This window comes from Carassius gibelio, chromosome A7 (genome assembly GCF_023724105.1).
Source record: "Carassius gibelio isolate Cgi1373 ecotype wild population from Czech Republic chromosome A7, carGib1.2-hapl.c, whole genome shotgun sequence".
NCBI classification, from domain to species: Eukaryota; Metazoa; Chordata; class Actinopteri; order Cypriniformes; family Cyprinidae; genus Carassius; species Carassius gibelio.
The window spans coordinates 30,597,593-30,610,898 of NC_068377.1; the positions used below are offsets into that span (position 1 = coordinate 30,597,593).

General features: G+C 37.4%; 1 protein-coding gene across 2 annotated transcripts in view; it reads left to right on the forward strand.

Moving 5' to 3' along the window:
• The first annotated feature begins 11,142 nt into the window (after positions 1-11,142).
• Positions 11,143-13,306, forward strand: part of LOC128017177 (neuroligin-2) — a 173,673-nt gene continuing 171,509 nt past the window's right edge. For both annotated transcript variants that reach the window (XM_052602427.1, XM_052602430.1), the window contains exon 1: positions 11,143-12,054. The gene's annotated coding sequence lies outside the window, so the exon portion shown is untranslated. The remainder of the gene's footprint in view (positions 12,055-13,306) is intronic.

Below are 13,306 nucleotides of genomic sequence, written 5' to 3' on the forward strand. Positions count from 1 at the left end.
TTAACTGTGGTTTTTAAAGTAGCATAAAAAAGTAGCACAACTCTTTAGTGATTTTGATAGTTTGTTTGAGAAGTCCAGTGAACACTTCTGGCTGAACCATGAGTTTGAGAGGTGAAAAACTGTCTAGACAGTTCTATTTACTGCTACTAGTGACTCAGGCAATACACATTTCATCTTTAAATAAAGTTTAAAGTTTATATCTTTATATAACCTTACATATTGCAATGTGTGATAACATTATCCTGGCATGCAACATGCAGGTTATTCTATTTGGCATTCACAGCGGAGTACATTTGGAGATAACTGTACTATCTTGTAGCTAGATAAATAGCCTATCTGGGCAAAGTCAGAGGGACTGGTGCTGTGTCTAAAGAAATATTGACATCTTAGAGGACACAGCGATAAGTGTGATGGTAAAGAGTTCTCCGAGTGATTGTTTATTGTGCCAATGATCTCGGTTGAACTAATCTTACCACATCTGTCTTTTGGTTTGTCCTGTATATTTTTATGCCCCTTTCCCTTAGATCATCCACATTCTCTTTCATCCCTCCATGCAAGGATCCCTTTGTTTTTTTGTTTCAGTTTTTTTGCCTATTCAAATAAATGCAGGGCTGAAATAGTTGTTGAGTTTGTCGTGATTTATTTTAGGCAATTGCTTCATTATTTAGCCTACTCTGAATTTTAATTTGCGTCTTTAATATGCAAATAATGAATCTGAATTACAAGTGCACTGGATGAAATAACTAACTAAATAAACAAATAAATAAATGATTATGGCTAATTACAGGAATCAGCACTATGTAAAGAGCAGGATGAGCTGACTTAATAACCTGTGAAATTGTGCTCTATTTAAAGAGGAGCTGTGTGAAAAACGCACACACCGAAAACACAGAAATGCTAAAACAATGTACAGCATCTAGTTACTCAGTCATAAATTGGAATGAAAGCAGGAGACAACACCAGTCATCATGATTTGCATCAATCAGTATGTTAAAACATCACGGTGGCCTACTTTCAAACCGCTGGTGTGTTCAAACTCTTGCTTCCTGTTTCTTCAGAGGACTGGGATAGAGAACATTTCTTTCATGGAAATATCTAACAACCATATTTCCTCCAACCTTGATTTTTTTCTTTAACAAGATATGTATGATGAATAATTCATTGACCCCGGGAATGCATGAGAGTGTGAACATGTGCTAACATAGGTGCACATACACACATAGACGCACAATATTTAAACATGTATACACACTCACACTTGTTCACGCAGCAGGTCAGTGCATACTCACACACTGTGCATCCTAACACACTGTAATAAATCTGATTCCATCTTTATTATTATATTACTATTGTTTTTTAGGAAACATCTAACCAGTTGCAAAATTAAGACAGAAGAAGAAACACATTTTAAAAAATTTAGAATGGATGCTCATTTTTGCTTAAAGGTGACCTTTAATGCCCCTTTTTACAAGATGTAAAATAGATCTCTGATGTCCCCAGAGTGTGTGTGTTTAGTTTTAGCTCAAAATACCTTACAGATAATTTTTTTATCCACAAGTCATCAAAAGTGGGAGCATCATCCAGTTCAAAGTAAACAAGTGGGACGTGACACTCATTCATTCAACAGCTGACAGTCAGTCATTCAAGATTTAGTGATCTAAACTAGCTAACGATGTGGGAACACAACTTCAACAAACTTTAAAAGGGTGAAATAACAGTACCTTTACCCTCCATGGTAGATGGTTGGGAGGATGGCCTTGTATCATTTTTAACTATTTTGTAGATTCAGTAACTTAGCCTGTGTGGATAAGACGATTAACAATTTGAAAAGCTTAGAGGCATATCAGTATCTACACAATGATAAAGTCAGTCAGGTGTTAAGGATGTCGGAAACGACCTTATGATTCTGAAAGCGGACGTTGGGCTGATCCAGAGTCTACACGTATCACATCATAAGGCTTGGGTAAGGCATCAGTAACAGATAACATCATGTATTGCAGGGCCAGGACACTCTTGTAGTCATGCAGCAGCACTTTTGTGGAAGATCAGTAAAGTAAGGACAATTAAGGGCATGAACATTGTTTATTGTATTGTGATGTTATTAATTAATAAATGCACTAAACTGAAATGTTTAGTGTTTTATTCGTGTTCTGCATATGTTGCTTCACAGTGGCCTTCACTTAAAATCTTTAGCCTAAGATTGTTGGATGATAAAATTAGCACTGTGAACTAGTAGGACCAGGGTGACCACCTGCTAATAAGCCCAAGGGGGGACAAGGGGTATGTTTCTGAGGGACAATGTGGGACACCCCATGGGCAGACTCACTGGTTTACCCATTTCTAGCACATACCACCTTAAATGGTATATTAATAACGCCCTATTCCCCTAAACATTGACAGATGCACTTCCACTTACGATTTAATTTAGCTATTTTATTTTTCATTACAATTTATTCACTTTTTTTTTTTTACATAATTTATAATATAAAATTATAGGATTAAAATGAATTGTAGTTGCTCAACACCACAGGAACAGTTAAAAAAAAAAAGTCTAACATCACAACTCAAGGGAAGGGAATTCACTCATTCACTAATCCCTATATAGTGTATGGCAGTTGAGTTCACTATATAAGGAAGGAGTGAACAAATAAATAAGTGAACGGATTCGGAGAGAGACTTGGAGCTGTTGCAAAAACATTGCCATGTGTACTTTTATATTACATGTACCTAATTTTAGAAAATAATACAAATAGCAATAATACTCAAAATTACTTTATATTGCAGTTATACATACCTCCCACGTCAGCTTTGTGGTTTCATCGATCGTAGGCTATATGGTAATAATAATATATATATATTTTTTGTAATGCTTTTATGTTCATAATCATTAATTGCTATTAAAATAACGTACCGAGAACAAAATAAACATACATAAACGTTCATAATTATGTATTTATTACCTTTAGTGTCTTGACACTTGCTCAAGCAGCGTTTTGAGCTCAGATAAGATGGTTGTTGAGCGTCCTCAGGCGTCCTCAGGCGACTGTTTACATCAGAATACACTACCTGTTATTAACGGAAAAATTTAAATTATCCACCAAATTATCATCATTTTTGTAAGTTAAGAACAATGCCACCTCAATAAATTAGTCAAATAGTAAACTGAATTATTGCCTACATAACATATTTTAATATAAATAATTTAGGAAAAACGTTTAAAACAGAAATAATAAAGATGTACTAAACTTCATCTCTCATTCAAACTCGCTCGCTCCCGCTCTCGCAGTAGCGTGCTGAACTGTCAAGTAATGTTCGTTTGGCTGCCTGGGGCTCGAGGATATAGAGCCATCAACTTTTTTTGAGCAAGCATTGATTATGCGTGACACAGTCTCAATTTGCGGGGACGCATGAATTGGGCTTCAAACGGGACGGGTGGTCATCCTAATTAGGACATTCAAGGACCGACAAACACTAACTGGACTGGCGCTTTTAAACACAGGATAATCAGGGAGGAATGAGACTCGGTTTAACGTCTCATCCGAAAGACGGTGCTTGTTGGGAGTTTACTACATAGAAATTTCCTGTCGGCACGTTGAGCGAACTTTGCTTTTCAAGTGAGAATGAGCGGTACATGAGCGGAACACATATTCATAGTGCAGAATATTGAGCGAAGCATCACAGTGATGGCTGGTGCTCGACAGCAGCAAAACATATATTTTCGGCCGAAAGCCAAAAATGCAATCTTGGGGCAGGAAAGGCTAAGCATGCTGGTGCTTATGAGCATTGAGCATGAGCTGCTGTGCAGCCTTGACTTCACTGACACAATCGAAGAATTTTCGCTTGCTATGGCTCGAAAAACAGCAATGTAAGTAAGCAGCACTAGCGCAGTAGTAAGAGTGACAATATGCCTTGGTTAAGTTGATCTGGTTTGGCCTTTTCTGCATTAAGTTTATTTTTTAGACAATTGCTATTGAACGTTGATGTTACATAGCTTGATGTTAATCTCAAGTTGTTATGATTATATGTCATTATTATTCATGTTCAATAAAGGCTGGTTGAGTCGCTTCTTGGTCGGTCTGAGTGCACATGTACAGTGATTGTCGAATGCACATGCACCAATGCTGAGAAAAGCACTGCAGCATCAGGCCCAATTTGGTCTTAATCTGGCTGTGGCAGGGCCTGTGGCTTACTGTATGTGACATCACATTAGCACCAAGTCAGAAAACAAGTAGATGGGAGACACTGCTTATGATTTATGGGGATTTAAAAAAAAGGAGTGGGTGGATTTTTATGATTATAGGGTGGTTGTGTACACATAATGCCAACACACATTTATGTCCAATGCATAAAAGGTCCCCTTTCAGATTAAAATAATTATTAAATTGTGACTTTATTTGTGAAGTTTAAACCTTGTAAATGTAAGTTTGTGACTTAATTTCTCATAATTACAACTTAATATTTTAAGCTTTCTACTTTATTTCTCACAATTGACACTTCACCTAACATTTGCAACTTTTTTCATAATTGAAACTTTATATCAGACAGTAACGAGTGACTTGCATGTGTCACGTTTTATTACACTTTTAAATGTTGCCTTGTGAAAGTGAACCAAAAAAAGGAGAAAGTGCAACACTGTAACAATCTACAGTTCTGAAAACATTGTCAATGTGATTTTCTTTAATAATTACCTCATAAGGTGGAAATAGCTTCCATAATTAAGAGACTTATTTTAAGGGTCTCATTTTCTTAAAGCCATTTGATCAGGGCCTAAACAAGGAAACATTGCTCATTCTGTATGTAAAATGCATACACGAGTCACTACTGTCGTACACCCTGTTGTTTCACATATTTGTATAATCAGTATGAAAAATGACCATGATTTCCTTTTCCTCTCTTCCCACCTGTTCATCTCATCTCTCTTCTTCACCACTACTTCTCCATTTTCTCTGTATGCCCTTCACCCATTTCCCCTCCATCCTGGCATCCGGGCAGGTGGATGTATCCGGTATCCATTTCTAACTCTGTCTATTCTCCTCATGCCAGATCTCATAAGGGGGTTCAATTATGAACAGATGCCAGGAAAGTGTGAGACACGCGCACACATGCACTAAAGAAGCGTGTCCCTCCTCGTCCTGTTAGAGCTGCTATATTAATCTGTTTCTTGTCATGCATGCTGAGAAAAACAAACAAAGAGAGAATGGCAGGAAAGAGTAGGGCACAGCGGGATGCCCATTTTCTTGCTTGTGGTGACTGCCCTGTGACCCTGCCATGTGGTATTGACTCATGGACACCTGATGGCTGCTTGTTTGAAGCTAGTGGAACTGCTCTCAGACTGGTAGAACTCAGAGATATGTAACTAAGATTTAAGAAGGGCAGAGTGGAGACGTGCTTACCCAACTAGAGATTGAAGACCACAGTTTTGCCAAGCACAATGTGTTCCCGGGCATTTTTTTTTTTTTTTCAGAAAAAAAAAAAAAAACATCTGCAAAGAAACTAACCCAGTGTTACCTATTAATAACTCCTTAATGTCAAAAGGAAATGATAATGCAGGTCCTAAACCAATTCCTAAATTTTGATTGGCTGATGCAAATGTTGTTCCAGGAACAACGAGGATGTTGATCTAGGAACATGTCCTACTTGCCAGAATCACATTAAGATAAGGCACTCTAAAGTGTCTCCAGTATGGTTTTGTCAACCCAGCTGGCCTTGAATGTAATGAACATTATTTATTTCCAGCAAGATAAAAGAACAAGTGCCGTTTCATCCAAGCTCTTGCAGAGAAACCCAACCATTTGCCTTTGAGGCTACTGCAAACTCTATAGTATGTTTTTATCTCTGTTCAGAAACATACTTACCATTTATATTTTACCAGTGTGCAGTCCAGTGTCATGAATAAGGGTCAGTCTTCACCAAGGGCAATAACTAAAATGATAAGTATATAATTATAAAGTTTTAATAATAGTTTTAATTTTATTAGAATATTGGAGACCACATCACAACTATAACAGCACAGGGGAATGATATTGTTGGAATCACTTTCCTGCTGATTAACAATAAAAACAGCCAATCAGAACCCATTCTGATATAACTGCTCAAGCATTTAGCTATGCAATTACTGCACACTTGCTTATAATAAACAGAACATTAATGTGGGATGGTGTGGATGCTAATATAGTTAGCTAAAATAGTTGTGTCCAAGTTCAGGAGCTGCATCCCTACAAGATCACAGATCCATGCCAAGTCCATGAAGTTCGAACCAAGCAGTATTTATGGTCTAGTCTATTTAGAATTGCTCATTACTTGGCAACTGTGACAGATGCAGTTGACAAGTGGCAGTAACAATTATACTGAACGTTTTTTATAATGATATTCAGCTGACAGAACAGGGTTCACATTGACTTCCAAAGATATTTAGAGCTGACGGTAGTCATTGCCAAAGTAGGCTATATGGAGAAAAAAAATACTCTGGAAGTCAATGGCTAGCATCAACTGTTTGGTTACCAGATTCTTCAAAATATGTTATTTTGCTTTCAACAGAAGAAAGAAACTCATACAGGTTTGGAACAACTTGAGGGTGAGTAAATAATGCCAGAATTTAATTTTTTTGGGTGAACCACAGCTTTAAGTCAGTCAAGTCACCTTCTATGGTACAATACAGATCGTGTTAATGTAGCTTCCTTGAGATAAAGCAGAAATTCAAATTCTGCTTTAAAGTAGCTCTAAGAGTCAATAGTGTCATTATTTATCTCAAGTCAGTTCATATTAGATTTAGTTCAGATCCATAATTCATTGATTTGAAATTAGTTCAATTCAGCTATAAACAGATCTACAAAAGGCAGCAATGTTTATATTCAGTTCAAGTCAGTTTAATACCAGTGTTGATGCTGAAAGATGCGATTCAACTGTAGAATTAAAAGTTCTTTCCACCAAATGAATTGCTTTGATATCCCTGGAACAACATACTAATAACAATACAATAGCATGGCTATTTGGTTGCTAAGGTTTAACACTTAAGCATTGCGGCATTGAGGTTTTCACAGGCAAGCGCCATTTAAAATCTAGCTCAGGTAATACAAACATACATGTAATGTTATTAGTACACCCCACAATTAAATCATAAGAACATCACGGTTTACTTAACACAATTAAACAATCGAAGAGGCGCTGCATTTGTTTAACATTCTGGTTAATAATAGCATTTCATCACGCATGGTCTTCCTCAGTATGAATCCAGTCTTCATTAACTTGTGTCTCAAATGCTGTTACATAAGCTTTCGTATTTCTATCATATTAACATCATGCCATCTTCCTAATTTTATAAGTCACCAGACAATTTACATTCATTAAATGCACAGTTTCATTATATGTAACGCACATCCCTGAATGTGTCTTGACAGTTGCTGCTATACTTTCAGATGCTTTGAGTTTTGACAGGTGTCACCCCCACCGTTCAAACACTGTGTGAGAAGAGATCTGTCAGATTGTCTGTCTAAAACAAATTTGCCATCAGCAAGGTAATGAAAGCCTGATGAAGTTAATGCTTAAAGATAGATTACATTTTCCACCAACACCATTCTGTGATGCGTCACTACCACCGGGGTGTAAAGAAGAATTTAGTCCCACGTGTTGATCGGAAAGTGTGATGCTCACACATTCGAACACATGCAGGTCTGGGTGTGTGATCTTTATCTGCCTGTTCATGTTCTCATGCCAGTCTGTGTGTGAGTGTGTGTGTGTGTATACGTGTGATACGGCAGCACCTCCTTGCATACGCTTTGACTCAATCACATTTGTGAGGCATTTGAAGCGTGACTGGTGAACATAGAGACGGGGGTGAGAGTATTGTTCCAGGGAGACATTGCTTGTTTAAACTGAAAGAAAGAAAAACAATTCCATTGTGTGCAGGATAACTGAATGTTTTTGCAGGATCTCACTGCTTCAACAGTACATCTTTTATTTTTGGTGAACATGTTGGATGGCAGATCATTTGGAAGGCAGTGACTAAGTGGTTAGAAAACCTGGTCCCAGACAGCAGAGTGGGCCCAACATTTAATCTTTCTTAAACCCTGAACTCTTGACCTCTTCTCCGGAGGGCTGCTGAACTGCAGCTGACCCTGTATTCTGACTCCCAGCAGCATGATAATTACATCAGTGATTTCATTACCAATACACTATTGAGAATGTTTTCGGATCTGAATGTTAACAGTATTTTATTTTAAAATACGAAAATAAATCTGTATGCAGTATGGGTGAATTTCAAAAGCCTTTCATATTTCACCCCAAAATTTAAATGATGATGACAAAAGATTCCAATATATAAATTCACTTTAGCTTATTACATTACCATTGTATAAGAGCAATGATGATTGTATACAAAAAAAAAATAATAAAAAAAAACACTGTTAGATTACAATGTGAGCATTAGTTTGGATAAATTGTTGAGGGTGAGCAATCTGTAAGAATGCGTGCATGCATGTTTGAAGCATCTTTGTGAAACAAAGCCCCCTCATCCTCTTGGGAGCTGACAGCAAGAGAGGATCTTTTAAGTCACATCAAAGATTCTTCTCACTGGTCACTTACAGAGAATGAGACAGATCAAACATTCTTCAGTTGAAATAAGAGAGAGAAAGAGAGAGAGAGAGAGAGCATTGCAAAATATTTCTTTATAGAATGTACAGCTCCCCAGGGGTTTCCTTTCCTGTTGTAGATGACCCCCAACGGGCAAACGATGTGTATGTGTGTGTGAGATGCTTTTGTGTTGCGAATATCAAAGAGGTTGTGTGGCTACATCAACTCTACCTCTGCACATATGTCGGTCTTCTCAGCTTTGGACCATAACCTTTGATGGCTGATTCTTATCCACTGAGAACTGCCGTGCGTCCTCAGCTCTGAGCTCTCAGTCTTTGGTTTAGTGCAGTAAACATGATATAAAGGTAATATGTTTTAGGGACATCAGACAGCTTTCTTCCTGTCTCGGACAGTATCTTCCTTGTCACCATCTTGGATAGTGTCGTCAATCATAGTCCACCCCCCCCCCCCCAACCTAATTGCTCCTTTCTGTTCACCCTTTTGCATCCATCTAACACTGTCCTCCCTTTTTCTCGTCCATTGACTTGAATGTTTTTCTTTGTCTTCATCACTGAAAAATTGCCAACATGACCGTTAAAGATACTATTGCAAAATGCCATATCAGTCATTATAGAAATGTGACCAAAACAAAGGACCGCATAAGATGGATGTTTTTAGCACTGGTAAAATGCCATTTCTTTCTTTCTCTATTTTAAATAACCTTTAAAAAAATATATGCTGAAGATTAGGGAATATTTACAATGAAGGTAAATGGGGATGATTTTTGGAGGATTTAAAAGAAATGAAGAGCTTGTAATTTGGTCAGAAGAGTTGTTCATTTCTTTATTAAAATGTGCATCGTTTGAAACTGTTTAAATAATTTTTTACATTTGTTTTAGGGTTTCTATGTAAAGTTGTACACAGAATATAACTTCAAATTGTTTAAATGTTTTTCTTCAAGCCTAAAATATATATATAGTGCCTTGCATATTCGAATCAATTGTAGGTGATGAAATTACAACATAAACTAGAAAAAAATATAGATCCTGCACACTTCTCGAGTTTTCATCATAACATAAATTTTAATGAGCAACATTTCAGTCGATCAAGCATCCTCAGGCAAACTTGAGTAGTCTGTGGGATCTACTTGTTTTTTTGTTTTTGTTTTTTAAGAAAAGGAGAGACAGGTGAAAATGGTTTGTTTGCATTATTTTAGTGTCAAGTGTGTTGCCAACATGAGTTTTGTATATGTGTGCATGACAATGTGAATCTTCTATACCTCAGCTTGATGAAAAGCTACTTGTGATGAACTTTGATTCACCATGTTCAGCATGGTTATAATTCAGTAGAAATGGGCTGTTGAATGTATTTTGAATTAATTAATTTATTTATTTATTTTATTTTTTACAGTTTTAAAATGTAGAGTTGTTTGCTTATTCACAAAATTGTTCTGGAAACCACATATACCAATTTTGTTTTGTAACAAATATCATGATTTCATTTTTATTTTTATATAGTGCATCCTGACTCCAGCGCTCACACTGTAGATAAATTGTCTGTGGAGCATTTGGAGAACTGCCTCTTTTGTTTACTAGTGTGTATGGTCTTGTAAGGTATGTAAGGGATACTGTGGCAAGGCAGGCCAGTAAGTGTCTCCCTCCTGCTGTGAGAAGCAGGAGGAATGAATCCCTCTTCTGCCCAGAGCAGATGTTTCTACTGCTTTGATAGATTTAGACACACCTGCTGCCTTCAGGTTCAGTACCAATTAAGGTAAGACCAGTCTACATGAGTTTAAGATCTCCTGAATGCTTTCTCAGACTGATGTTAAGTGATGGAGGATTGTGAAATTATTGCATGTTATGTAGTTTACGAGTCTACTGAGTTAATTTTAAATCTGCATATATTTAATGATTTTTAAGTAATTTAATTAATAATGGATGTTATTATGTTTCCTTTCTATTTTGTAAATGTAAGTCCTGTAAACTATGCAAGTCTTTGTCAGGTGACATTTGTGTCCCCACGTGCCATGATAAATTATTATTATTTGACTGGTTTGATTCTGTTTAGTAGAAAGTGAATTAGTTTCACCTTTAATTCGATGTTACTTGACTTTTTTTTTTTTTTTTGACAGAAATTTATTAGCAATTTATTAGCGAAAAGTGTTTCTGAAAAAAAAAAAATATTCAGTGTATTTTCTGAGAAAATAAATGGTTTGAATTAATGGTGAAATATTATATTAGCCTACTGAAAATATCACGACATCATAGTGTGTGTGTGTGTATATACATATATATATATATATATATATATATATATATATATATATATATATATATATATATATATATATATATATATATAATTTTACCATTATAAAAAATAAATAAATAAATAAGCGTTTTCATACAAATAACAAACCAATAAGCCTTAGCACAACAGGGATATAAACGAAGGTCCCCCATCATCTGGCGCGGTCGTGTGATGGTGAACAAGATGGGCTTCTGCCACTTTAATATGCCTTGACGTCATTCTGATGCAGGACTGAGGATGACCTCGTGTGCGAGGAAGGAGAGAGAAATCAAACGTATCATATCATATGATATTCAGCCATGTTTTTTGACAGCACCACGGCCGTCAGCACGCCGTTATTCGTCGAGGTCTGTTAGTGTTGTGTCCACTGTCCAGTGGAGCTGTATCATATAGAAACGCAGGGATGCTGAGGCCCGCGTGTGGAATGCGCGCGTTGTACAGAGCGACAGAGCAGCTTGGATACAGAGCGTCACAGAGAGCGTGAACGCGCATAAGACAGAGAGGGGGCGAGAGAGATGGGCATTGGGCAATCAAAAACCTCACAGCATCTCTTTCGTGGCAAAAGCTCCCGGAATCACGGGGAACCGACAGCGGAGCCGGTGAGCGCTATGACCACCTCCAGTAGCCGGAGTCAGACGCTCGAGATGCCGATAGATTAAACTCGAGACTTAAGTGCTAAAGTCAACGCGTTAAATCGGCGTTTGTTGCCGGAAAACCGAAATAAATCACGTCAAATACGTTTAAATGGAAAGAGAGAGTTGTTTAGACTCATGCAGGGGGAAAACAAGTCATAGAAGTGAATTCGTTTTTGTCGTTTAATTTTCCCCATTTGCTCTATGATGACAGAAGCTGGCGGTCGTTTCCAAACAAGCTTTTCAACGGACAAATCCAACTAACGTTAGACTTCATTTACGTAGACGTTCTGTTGATCGAGCGGCGTGCGTACAAGATTTCTCACTTTTAAGATCGTTTCACCTGAATCTGTTTTATCTGGGTGTTGTCGGGATAAACCGTGAAACATTTCCTGCTGTTGTCGGGCAGCGGAGAATCTTTTGGCTTATTCCGAGCTCAGGATGATGGAATTGCGCTGAGCAACGACTGAGAAAACGAGGAAATACCCACACATCTCCTATATAGCCTACAGACGTCGGATTTCTGACTGCTACTCATTCCCAGGTAACGGAACTAATATTGGAAACTATATGATAAATTCATCTTTTTCTGCTCTTACTATTTTTTAAGCTATTGCATATTAAGCAGGGTTTTTAGTTGGAAAGTACATACAATGTTGTTGGCATGAGGGGAAACGAGAGGGCTACTTTCTGCTGTTGAAACTGCGTGATGCTGCAACCTGTTCTAAAGCATTTTCTGAAATGCAGGGCGACAGGCGCATCATCCGTGCGCGTTTCAGTTGGGGCATAACGGGCACGCGGTGTCTGTATCGTGCATGATTGTGTGTGTGTCGGGATATTAAACGTTAATATTGACCCATTTTAATACTAAGCATTGAAATGCTTTAAATGTGTCTTTCCTTTTTGGCCAGGACAGATTCATATATCCCCGTTCCCTCCAATTCTTTTAGGAGAAATACGACACCGGTTTCCTACATTTTGTTAAAAAAAAATAATAATAATTGTTAAAATAAATAAATACATTTTGCATTATATCTCAAGCTTTGATATAATATTTGCAATTAATTTGCTATAACTTAAAAAATGTCATGTGCAGAGAGTAGCTATCCCTCACTGCATTGAAATAGGCTACCAATCGAAAACATGGATTTGTAAATTCTTTGCAGGAATTTATTGGTCAATTATACTTTTTCTGAGTCATTTCTATGCCATTCCACATCACTATTACCCACCTATGCAATGTATTCAAATTCAAAACAGAAAATAAAATTGGATTCAAATATATAAATTGATTAGCTGATCAATCTAAGACACACACACACACTCACACACACACACACACACACACACCCACACACACATATATATAGTAATGATTTCACCCCATGTAGACCATGTACAATTTGTTAAATTGGTGTTAGAACACACCCTCTTTTTTTTTTTCTTGGTATATTTGAAAATGCTTTGACGTCATAGAGTGCGAAAATTAGATTATCAAAGAATCACTCTGGCCCTCAGCATCATTCTCTGACCTGCTGCAACACACACACTTACACACACACAGTGGAACATAAACCTATCATCGTATATAAAATACAAGTAATCGCTGGTTCACTGATGTGCCGAACATTTGATGGGAGGAGAGGTCAAAGCAAGAGCAGCAGTTACCCCCCACACACACAGTCTGAAAGAATGGGCCACATTTATATGCTATCCTAGTATGGCCATTCCAAACCTAGCGGAGAGCAGGATTGGGAAGAGACAGAAGCTCTCTGTTCTTTCAGCAGGGAATGCTG